This window comes from Stegodyphus dumicola, chromosome 12 (genome assembly GCF_044657685.1).
Source record: "Stegodyphus dumicola isolate Sdum_Otavi_A_Nest chromosome 12, ASM4465768v1".
Lineage (NCBI taxonomy): Eukaryota > Metazoa > Arthropoda > Arachnida > Araneae > Eresidae > Stegodyphus > Stegodyphus dumicola.
Genome location: NC_140779.1, coordinates 112521885 through 112534273, shown reverse-complemented (window position 1 = coordinate 112534273; position 12389 = coordinate 112521885).

Genomic DNA, 12389 nt, shown 5'->3' with positions numbered 1-12389 from the left:
ATTAGTATTGTGTATAAAAACCCTGCAGACTTATCTCGGCCACTATTTTTTGTTATTGACTCAGTGCACATCTTGAAGTGTGTCAGGAATAACTGGATAAATCAAAAAACTTCTGGGCAATGTTTATTTTATCCAAATTTTGAAAATTTTTCCAAGGTCGAAACAGCGGCATTTGCATGCATAAAAAGTCTCCATTCATTAGAGGCAGGCAGAATTGTAAAATATAGTTATGGTTTGACTCTGAAAGCTCTGTATCCAACCAATTTGGAAAGACAAAATGTCAAGCTAGCATTACAAATATTTGACAGTCGTCTTGCAGAGGCAATAATGGTTATTGGTAAAGAAAATAGTATTTTAAATTACGAAACAACAGCTGAATTTATTAAAATTATATCTACATGGTGGTCAATAGTCAATGTCAAAAGTATCTTTAAAGGACACCATAAGATGAATGAGTATCAAAAGCCGTTAACTGTGCAAAATGATGATGTTAGATATATTTATTTAAATAAGTTACTTGAGTGGTTAGATCAGTGGAAACTTTTAGGCTGTTCTAGTGGTGGACTAACTAAGGAAACACATTTTGCATTAACACATACTAGCTATTCGTTGCTCGAAATGGCAAGGTATTGCATTGAGGAGCTAAAATTTACTTACTTTTTACCAGGAAAAGTTCAGACAGATCTCCTAGAGAATAGATTCGGAAAATATAGACAGCTGGCGGGTTCACAACATAATATTTCTATAAGGCAAGTATATGAAACTGAAGCAAAATTAAGATTACAAAGTCTTCTGCCAACTGTTATTAAATCATCAAAGTATGGAGGAATTCCTATTTATCTAAATTGTAAAAACCTGTGTATTGAATCTCTGGAGCAAGAAAATATTGGATGCACTTTCTCAGGAAGAATAACTATTACAAATGAAGATATACAAAATGTTCAAAATGACATACCAATTTTAATGTATATAGCTGGTTACTGTAGTTATAAAGTTGTGAAACTATTAAGCTGTGATATTTGTAAAGGCAATCTAACTATTGATAAAGAATTAATTGTAGAAAATGAAGGACAGTCTTGGATAAAAAGATTTGATAGAGGACTTCTATATCCTCATCCTGATGTACTAAATTCAGTAATATATAATTATGTTGTTATTCAAAAACTTGTATCTGAAGAATTTGAGAATGAATTTTTATTTTCTGCAAATCAGAGGGATATAGCATGTAACTTAACTCTAGACATACTGATAGAAAATGACATTTTTTTAAATCTAGATGATTGCCCTAAAGCTCATGAGTCACAGAAAGTGTTAAAGCAGATTCTTTGGTCATCAACGAACACATTTTTAAATAATTATTGCAAATTAAAGAATGATACACTAAACCAGAAAAGCATTGCAAAAGAGCGCAAATTGAAAACTTTAAAGCATAAATAAAAATATAATGGGTGTTTAGCAATTAAACATTTAAAAAATGTAGGTTTTAATTCAAATGATGCTGTATTTCATAGACTAGTAAGTTTAGTAACTTTAATGCATGTAACAAGACACAAAAAATTAATTGAGCAAAGCCTAGTGATGTTAGTTCAGATTTATTTCTGTTGAAAAAATATTTTCGCATCTAACAGTTACTGTTACACATTATTGTGAATTCCTTATTATTTTTTTTCTACTCATGTATGCTGTCTGTTTAACCTTGAGATCACTTGAAAAGTAATAGTAACGAAAAATTCATTTCTATGCATCTATGTAAATAAGTGTCTGGGTTGTATTTTAAGTGGTCCTTATTATTAATGTGGATATCAAATTAGTGTTAACATATGGTAAGATTCTTTATCATTATAATTGACTTGAAATATTGAAAAATTCATTTCCTTGCCCTTAATTTGTTGTGTAAAAAAGTGTCTGCGTTATGTTTTTATGTGGCCACTACTTTTATCATTTGGGTATAATTTTGGTGTTAACATGATAAAATACTTTATCAAAGTAACAGTTATATGTTTCAAAATGCTTACAAAATGTTATGTATATAATAACTGCCACTGTTATACTGGTAATGGGTCATTATACTTTTGTTGATATGGACAGATATTGACTGTTTTACATTCAGATGACTTGAAATATTGAAGAAGGCATGTACTTTTTTTAATTTCTCATCGCGTAAAAAAGTGTCTCGGTTTGTGTTTTAGTGCGGCCACTACTTTTATCATTTGGATATAAGTTTGGTGTTAACATATGGTAAAATGCTTTCTCCTGATAAAAGTGATATGTTTCAGCATGGGTACAAAATTATATGTATATAATAACTGCCACTGTTATACTGGTAATGGGTCATTATGCTTTTGTTGATATGGACAGATACTGACTGTTTAACATTCAGATGACTTGAAATATTGAAGAAGGCATTTCCTTGCCTTTAAATTGTCATTGCGTAAAAAGGTGTCTCGGTTTGTGTTTTAGCGCAGCCACTACTTTTATCATTTGGGTATAAGTTTGGTGTTGACATATGGTAAAATGCTTTCTCCTGATAAAAGTTATGTTTCAGCATGCTTACCGAATGATATGTATATAATAACTGCCACTGTTATACTGGTAATGGGTCATTATAATTTTGTTGATATGAACATATACTGACTGTTTTATATTTAGATGACTTGAAATATTGAAGAAGGCATGTCCTTTTTTTAATTTGTCATCGCGTAAAAAAGTATCTCGGTTTGTGTTTTAGTGCGGCCACTACTTTTATCATTTGGGTATAAGTTTGGTGTTGACATATGGTAAAATGCTTTCTCCTGATAAAAGTGATGTTTCAGCATGCTTACCGAATGATATGTATATAATAACTGCCACTGTTATACTGGTAATGGGTCATTATAATTTTGTTGATATGAACATATACTGACTGTTTTATATTTAGATGACTTGAAATATTGAAGAAGGCATGTCCTTTTTACTTCCTTGTACGAAGTAAAAAGGAAGTATTGTAATCGCGAAAAGTTTCAGGCAGCATATTTCACCGAAAATATCCATTTTGACCGCTATCGAATGCAATTTAACGATGTTTTTGCACCATATCTGTACGTAAGGACAGAATAAAATACTCTTTTCCTTCAAAAAAATTATAAAACTGCTTAAAAAAACTGAAACTAAAATTAATTCTGAAGATAATTTTTCGTGGCTTCTGTACGAACGTATGTACGTACGTTCGTGCGTACGTACATATCTCACATAACTCAAAAACGAGTAGCCTCAGAACGTTGAAATTTTGTATATAGGACTGCTATAACATGTATATGTGCACCTCGTATTTTGGTTGCAATCGGCCACACCAAACGTATATAAATATATTTATATATATATCCACTCTATGACTTGAAATATTGAAGAAGGAATTTCCTTGCCTTTAATTTGTCATCGCATAAAAATGTGTGTGGGTTATGTTTTAAGTGGCCACTACTCTTATCATTTTGATATAATTTTTGTGTTAACATATGGTAAAATGTTTTATCGAGGTAACAGTTATATGTTTCCAGCATGATTAGAAAATTGTATGTTTATAATAGCTGCTGCTATTATACTGGGAATGGGTCATTATAATTTTGTTCATATGGACATGCACTGACTGTTTTATATTCAGAGCACTTGAAAGATGATAATATTGAAAAATTCATTTTCGTGCTGTTGAGTGTTTGCTGCATAAAATGGTATCTGGGTTGTATTTAAATGGCTACCACTTAATGTTTAGTAAGTGGTTATCATTTGGTGTTAACATACTGTAAAATGCTTTCTCATGATAAAAGTTGTGTTTCAGCATGCTTACAAGATGACAAGTTTATGGTAACTGCTGCTTTTATACTGAGAATGGGTCATTATAATTTATATTTTTTATATGGGCATGTACTGACTGTTTTACACTTAAAAATATTGAAAAATTCATTTCCTTGTCTTTAATTTGTTGTTGTGTAAAAAAGGGTCTATGTTGTGTCTTTAAGTGGCCATTACTTATATCATTTGAGTATAATTTTCATGTTACCATATGATAAATTACTTTATCAAGATAACAGTTATGTGTTTCAGCATGGCGACAAAATAACAGGTTTGTAATAACTCCTACTATTATTCTGGGAATTGGCTGAATAAAGGGTGTCTCTGATTAGGAGCACTCATTTCACAAACCTGTGATTTTCATGTGCATTTTGAAATTACCGGTGTCCCATAATTAAGACTGGTGGCTTTCTGGACAAATCATTTTGATATATTCTTTGCTTAAATTAAACAAGCCTGATAGCGAGTAACTTAGAAGATCACGATTTTAGCTTGGAAAAATTACAACAAAATTGTGTTGCATGTAGTGACCAGATACTTTCAAATTGGATACTGGTGCATAGGTAAAACATTTTTATTATTTTCTATATTTGAAACATTAACTGATAATCACTTCCTTTACACAACATCAATAAATGTTTTTACATATATTGGTGATGCTGACATCCATTTGCTGTTGAATGTATCTTTATATGCTTCATAAATAATAATAGCCATCGTATAAAATTTAATATCATTTGTGCACCTGAAGTGTTTTAAATGGTAATGGACGGTCTTCTCAAGTGTTTGCCCGATATTTATCCATATTATGGCAGTATCGTAATACATTTTGAAACTATTAATTGGCTGTTGTAAAAAGTTAATAACGGTGTTTGTAATTGCCAGACAAAATGGGTTGAAATTTAACGAATAGAAACTTGAACTTGCAGTATCAAAATTTAAATATTAAGGTCACATAGTCTCATCTTATTGTTTCTGATGAGACCCAATTAATATAGAAGCAGTTTTGAAATTTTCACACCTGTTAATAAATAAGAATTGATGAGATTTCTTAGTATGGCAATATGCTTAATGAGATTTCTGCTTCAATTTTTACAAGAAAGTTTGAATAATTTATTGATAAAAAGAGATCAGCTGGTTTTAACTTATTTGTACGTTATAACTTAGGTGTTGTGTTGTTATGCTGACTGCTTGCATAAAATTGTAAATAAAATTTTTTTATTTTTCACTTGTGAATCTTTATTTTCAAGTTCAGCTATATAACTAACACAATACAGTTAAGTACATATACAACTAATATTATTGGTTCTACAGATTTAAGCAATAATTTTAAATTGCACATTGAATTATTTGCTAAGCAAACCTCTGATATACTAATTTATTTGAAACTTGCAAGACACATAGCATATTATAGACAAAATTTAGTGCATTTTTATACCATTTTCTTTTAAAGACAAATTACTGATTGGAAGAAAAATGAAATGATAAGTAATAGTTTGTATGCAGATAATTTGGGTTTTTTTCATAAATATTAGAAAAATATAAAGCAATATTAAATTATGAGGGAAAAGTCAGAAATTCCTTTTTTGAGTTAGTATGGCTGATTTTTAACTTTTTAAATGCTGCTGTGAAACCTACAAGGAAGTATAATTCATTAAAGTCAAGAAATAAGAAACAAAAAATTCTTAAATTTATGTCAAATTTTATTGTGTTAAATTTTGAAGTAATTAAATTATTCATTATATATAATTGAATCTCTGAATAAAATCCCACCCAAGTATCTATATCAAATAGTGAAATCAACGTTAAGTATGGCACTAGCGCGCAGCCTGTTTTGTTTCGTTGCTCTCTCGGGGTTTCGACATAGACGACTACGCGTGACGTCACAATCCAGTGTCCCGGCTTCCTTCTATAAGGAGGTGTTGGCAGAGCACGTTGGCTGATGTGAGCAGTGTGTGATCGGGCGTTATCTTGCTGATAAAGGGCATTGGGCACTTCCTGAGGTAGGGGAGTGTCATAGGCCGCAACACATCATCCAAGCATCGTTGAGCCGTGATAGGGCTATGAATACTAACTGGAGATGACCTGGTATCGTACGCAATTGCGCCCCAAACCATCATGCCGGGTTCTCAAAAACTAATTTCTACCATGATTTCCTTAGCAGAAATAGCGTCACGAAAACTGAATTCTGCAGGTTCTTCGCCTTATATCTTCTTCAATGTCAGCCTGAGAGCTGCGCATTTCACATCAATCACATAACTCGATGACCTTCGTCTACTCTGAAATTTGTACAATTTTCGGGCCACTCTTTCTTGATGTTGCATTTTCAATGTCGGGTAGTGTATTTTAAGTAAAGACAAACCATGTAGACATTATTCTAGATATTTAAAATTCTGTAAGCTATTGAGGGCAAGCAATTTTAGTTCTCATCATAGATTATGCTGTCTCTGCAGCATTCTTCTGTTTATATTAAATTAAAACCCGGATTTATATATGAAAATGATTTCAATTATCGCTTTGAAAAATTATGAGATTATTTATACTGGATAAGTTGGCAACAGACATAAAACAATTATTACAGATATTGCTTTAAAACTCTGAAACATACACAGTATCGTAGTTGTAATGAAGAATTCTTGTTTTTCTTAATTAATATGATATAATGTTATTTAAAATAATTTACAGATAAATGTAAATTAAACACTAAAAAGAGACGATAGAAGCTATGTTAGTTTGTATTACTTGCTATTGAAGACATAATAAACAGATAAGTTCGCAAGTAAGAAAATGAAAGTTTAGACTGGTTTTAATTTCAATATAAATGATAATTAAGAGATTAAATTCTATATGGTATTTCTATACCGCCTTCTTAAGATGCCTTCGTAGGCTGGGCGCGTATTCCAGAGGTCTGCGGTCCAGAGGCGTTGAATATTTTTCATCTTTCCGGCCTCGAAATAACCTAATGTCTTTACAAATCAAACTCAATAAATATTCTGCACATGATCATTTCGCAAAAATTATTTTTTTTAAATATTCTTAATTTTGGAAATTTATCATAGTTTTTCCCGAAACACAGCTAATGCTTTTTATAATAAAATTAAAGCTAGCTTAAGATAATTCTTTTTCCTCAAAGCTAATATGTACCTCCCTGTATTTAAAAATAAGAGAACGTTTTCCAGGAAAGAGAAAAAAGAAGAAACAAGAATCAAGCCATCTTTTTGAGTTTTTTTTTTAGGCTTTTTTGAAGACTAATTCAAAAGAAAAATAATTTTGGACTCAAATCAGAGGGATAAAATAAGACGATTTGTTGTAGCAAGACAGTTTTTTGTCCAAGTTCCTAACTTATCATGAAATTGAAGCAAAACTGATTACTTTCATATACAGTTTTTTCATATAACAGAACATTGTGACATACACTTACAATATGATGTGAGTACCAAAATTTATTTTATGTGTAGAGTTAATTTTAGAATAAGTAACAAATTTAGTACTACGGATGTAATAATTTGTTTTCCAGAAATACTTAAACTGGATAATTGTTTGCCTGCATTTTTATATAGGAGGTTAAATAGCAGAGTATGGTTAATTCCATCATTTTAAATTACATCATATAAAATTACAGAAACTAAACCATAATGTTTTGTTTCCATAGAAATAAAAATTAATGTATAGAAAAGTTAGGATACATTCGCTTCTTTCTACGATGAGTCATCTTCAGACTATGGTTATCTTTATGGTTGAAATTTTAGAAGAATTATTTACCTATAAGAAATAGACAATTTTTTCCCAATGGCACGCTCTAGCTGTTTATGAAAGCTGCAGATTAAGGCTGGAAACGGTGGTCACTTTATTATAGAGGCATCTATTAGGTGCCTCTATAATAAAGTGGAACAGACAAATGGGGTGAAGGAACCGACAAATTACGTCCATGCCATCTCCAGGATTCGAACCCGGATTATTTTTCAATAATTTTCTGGAGTACTGCTTTTTATATATAAAAATAGCGTGCAAGCCCGCCAGATAAGTGGGCTACTGCCATAGCAATATTCATAAGTTCTATGTGCTGAACTGATAATAAAATTATTAATTTAATGTATAGTATACAAGGTTGTTAGCTACGAACAAAACAAAATTTGTGAGTTCTATGTATGCCTGAAAAGAAAGTGCATAAGAACATTTCTATATGAATGAAATCAGTTCATTCTTTTCAAGAAACAACGAATTCGTAAATAATTTTTTCGTTGCCAACCAGGAAACTAAAACTTTGGACACTTTACAAGGTATTTCTTCCACCTTCTTATCATGTCTTCGTGGTGTACTGGTCAGCACATGCGAGAGAGGCCCGAGGTTCAAGTCCCGGCGAAGGCATTGCACAATTTTCACGTTTCTCAGCATCAAAAATTCTAATGTCTCTACAGTAACGCCCGAGCTAGTGGTGGACGAGGATTTGGCTGTTTTGTCCACTAATCCTCAGTCGCCCTTTAAAAAGGGAACTGTTTAAGATATTTCTCCTACCTTCTTAGCATGCCTTCGTGGTATAATGGTCAGCACACTCGGCGTGTATTGCACATTCGAGAGGTCCGAGGCTCGAGTCTCGGCTAGAACATTGCTCATGTTTCACGTCTCTCAATATCAAACACCCTAATGTCTCAATAACTTCTGATTAATATGTATAGGTATGGCGTCATGATTTAAACTTAACATAATAAAACATTGTTCTCACTTTCAATGAAAGAGTTAACGTGGTAATAACATACCGTATAAATTATCTGAATTTGAAACAAAATAATTGCCAACAGTAACTCTTTATGCTGCCATTAAAGAAAAATTTTCGATACATGATATCACATGAACTCTCGCGCTATCTTTAACGACAGAATATGACCTTTTATAGTAATAATATGTTTAATGTTAAGCAATGCTATTTTTATTTCTTATTTTGTAAAATTTACAGTTTTTTTTACTAACAAACTTTACTATTTGAAAGCGAGCAGTGGCAACACTTTTCGATATGAAGCAAGTTTTATCTCCGGCGAGCGAGACTGTTGCCACTCGGAAAAATGAGGGCTAAAATTAGCGTTTTCTGAGTTTAATTGATATCTCGGCTGATTAAACTCGTACGATGATGAGAATGGTTGAAATGGCTTCCAACGAATTTTTGGAATATGTAGGTACCTCTCCCCACTGTTGCGGAGGAGATAATGGCACAAACAAACAGACAGACAGGGTGTGCATATACTTTAAGAGTAAAGATGCTGGTAATGCTTCGTGCAGCTTTGTACATGTTTAGTTATAAAAGTTGAAATATTTTATCTTAACTAATGCAGAAGCAAAGTTGATGTTACTATTCAAAATAAATGCATTTAAAACACCATTTAAGAACATTTATTTTCAAATACAAAAATAGCTGTGTATTTGTAAATAAAAATTACTTTTTTCTATTATTTAAATGACAGGTTTTTAAATTAACTATCATTTAAATATGGAAACTACATCTGCGTTGGTTGTGGATTCTTCCGAAAAGGTATGCCGTTCTTTAAATACAGGTATATTAGTTAAGAAAGCATGGGTTACTTATTTCTCCGTTTTTAGTGAAAAGAAAATCTTTCAGTATACCCAGTCCCGCTATTTAACTTTTTTAATCTTTAATTTCGTTTTCGGAACTGGCTTCATATTTTATCCACCGGTTTGAAAATTCAGTCCATCAGCGCTGTTACAGCTGTAGCATAAAAAGCTCTTTCGTGAATACATCGATCTACTTTGAGATTTCTTTATAATTTGTATTCCAGATGTCATTAGGGGAATAAAAATTTCACTCCCTTGAAATCCCATTAAGTTACAATTCAAACGTTCGGCGTGGACCTAATTGCTCAACATTAGAGCGTCCTTCGCAGAATATTCTGAAACTTGGATGCTACCTCAACTATTTTCAAAGTTTGGCTCTACAAATATTTCTCTACCTTAATGTGTTCTCCGAATGGGTTTAAGGACAATTCAAGATCCCCATTAGGCTAGGAGTGAAACTTATAAATAGTTAACTAATTACTATTTACCGTTGAAGTTGCTGTTTTGAAACTTTTATTTCAGTTGCTTTTGAAGTTCAGGAGAGTTTATTTTGGAACTTGCTGAGGTCACGTTCTGCTTTTCAATTTTGTAAAAGTCGTTATTATTTTATTTTGTAGCATGCGTAAATACTACTATTAATTTAATTTCACATTGTTCTATTTTTTAATTAGTTTATAAGGATTCTCTTAAGGAAGCAGGCATGGATATTTGTTAGTAAAAATATATTTACCTAAGAAAAGATTTATTAAATAAATTTCCTTAACTTATTATTTTGCTTTTAAAAGGGGCTTCTGTTATTCATAAATGGAACGGAAATATTTCAATGTGAATTCATATGAGTGAATTTCATATGAGTGAAAATTGTTTTGGTCTTACAAAAATCTAATAATTTTAAAATTTTGTGCTATATTTGCTTCGTGTAAATCTGCGTCGCGTCATTTATACGCTTCTTTGCTATAACTATAAATAATGCATTTAAGTATGTAAAATTATTTCGAAAGCAGTATGACGACGAATTCACTTCCTTGCACGAAGATTTGATTCCTAATTGTAATTTGATTATTTGACGATCTGACATTCCTGTGCGAAGTAAAGGCATCATTGTCTCGCCCAACCGAAATAGTGGTTAAGTGACTGCCGTACCGAAGTTTGAATCCCGCAGAAGGATTAGATGTTTGTAAATGTATAGTGACTGAGCGGCATGGGGGTCTTTTTAAATATGCGGAGAGCCAAAATTCCTCTCAAGAGGTTAGTGATAAGGGAAGAGGAGTAGGAGACCTCGGACGCTACTTCCTGATTGCTCTCCATCAAGGACAAAATAAAAGACTTTTTTTTTTTCAAAACGAATTGTAAAATGGATGCAAAAAAGGGTTTTTCGTGACGTCTGTATGTACACTGTGGGAAAACAAAAACTGGAATGTTTCAGATTTTAAATTACGTCCAATGGGGCGTTTTTTTAACGGTTTGTGTGTTACCTCTATTTATTAAATATCATGTTCTTTGCACTTAAACCATAAAATTCAGTTCAATAGCAATGCCGCAAAATAATTTTAAAATGAGCTTATCTTTAGAATTTCCGATACAGAGTTCGACGCGCTGGAGATAAAAATGTATTTTTTTTTCATAGAGTGTTGCCATTGCTTGCTTTTAAATCGTTGAGTTTGTTAATAAAAAATCATTAAAGTTTTACAAAATATCAAATCGATCATAAAATAAATTCCAAATTTCAAATTTGATCTTCCACGTGTCCATATTCGCAGGAGGATTACGTCATTCAAAATTCGATGACTTTATGCACCGTTATTTTATCACAATATGAGAAATATACATATATTTGCGGATTTTTCTTTATTTAATTTCTTCAAATATAATGCAGGACTGTAACATTTGGTGGCAACAGTTTGAAAAGTGAAACGGACGTTTAGAGTAATTCAACGCAAAATCGCAAAACGAAAACAATAGTCCTTCAGGGCGAAAGCCCCTTTGGACTAAAAAAGGACAATTCTATATCTCCCGTTCTACTGGGCTCATTGATGAAATTCAAATTGCGTTTTACATGACTCGAGAGCGCTACTTAGGATATATATTAGATTTATATATAGTATTTTTCTAGTATAGGTATTTTGACACAAAATCGGACATTTACTGAAATGACATGCCAATTGTTTTCCATATTTCGATTTTACGACTGAAATTATGTCTAAATTTTAAAAAAATTTCAAAATTTGGTGCGAAATTTACGGAGAAATTCAAATATTTAGCTTGGCGCAAATTTTTTCAGTTTGCGTCGAGCATAATTTACTTGGCAAACTTTTTAACTTATAGCAACCTATTTTCCTTTCCTTTTTTGCATTGTAAAGGAGCGGAGAATAGTCATTGTTTATTATTTCAAAGAATTTTAACAAAAGTGCGTAAATCACATTTAACGTTATTACTGCTTATAACAAATACCCAAATTTCAGAACACACCAATATGTAAATTCACGTATATCCTAGGAAATTTTGAATAAAATCTATAATTTTTGCAGGTTTGCTTAGAAATACATCTGCTTTAAGATGATGGTAAAAATTTCATAGGCTATAATTCAAAATGTTTTTTTTTTTTTTTGAAAAATTTATAAAAACTGTTCAAAAACAAATCATAAAGTTAGGCGAATTTTATTTGGAATGATTTTTTCGCAGTGTACGTATGTATGTATATATCTCGTATAACTCAAAACTATTCGCCGTAAACGTTGAAATTTTGCATATGGGACTGCTGTGACTTCTAATTGTTAACTTTACATTTTTGCTGCGATCGACCACACCAAATATATATAAATCAAGTATTTTTTGCTTTAAAAGTGATTGAATTAAATTGTTCTTATCTTTCGATCAAGGATTTTTATGCCTTTAGTAAATTTGCATGCAATATCTGTAGAATTATGAACAATTTAAAATTGTAAATGACGCTAACCCTAACGTGGCCTATTTGTTTGCATTTGAAACTCTTAGTAGTG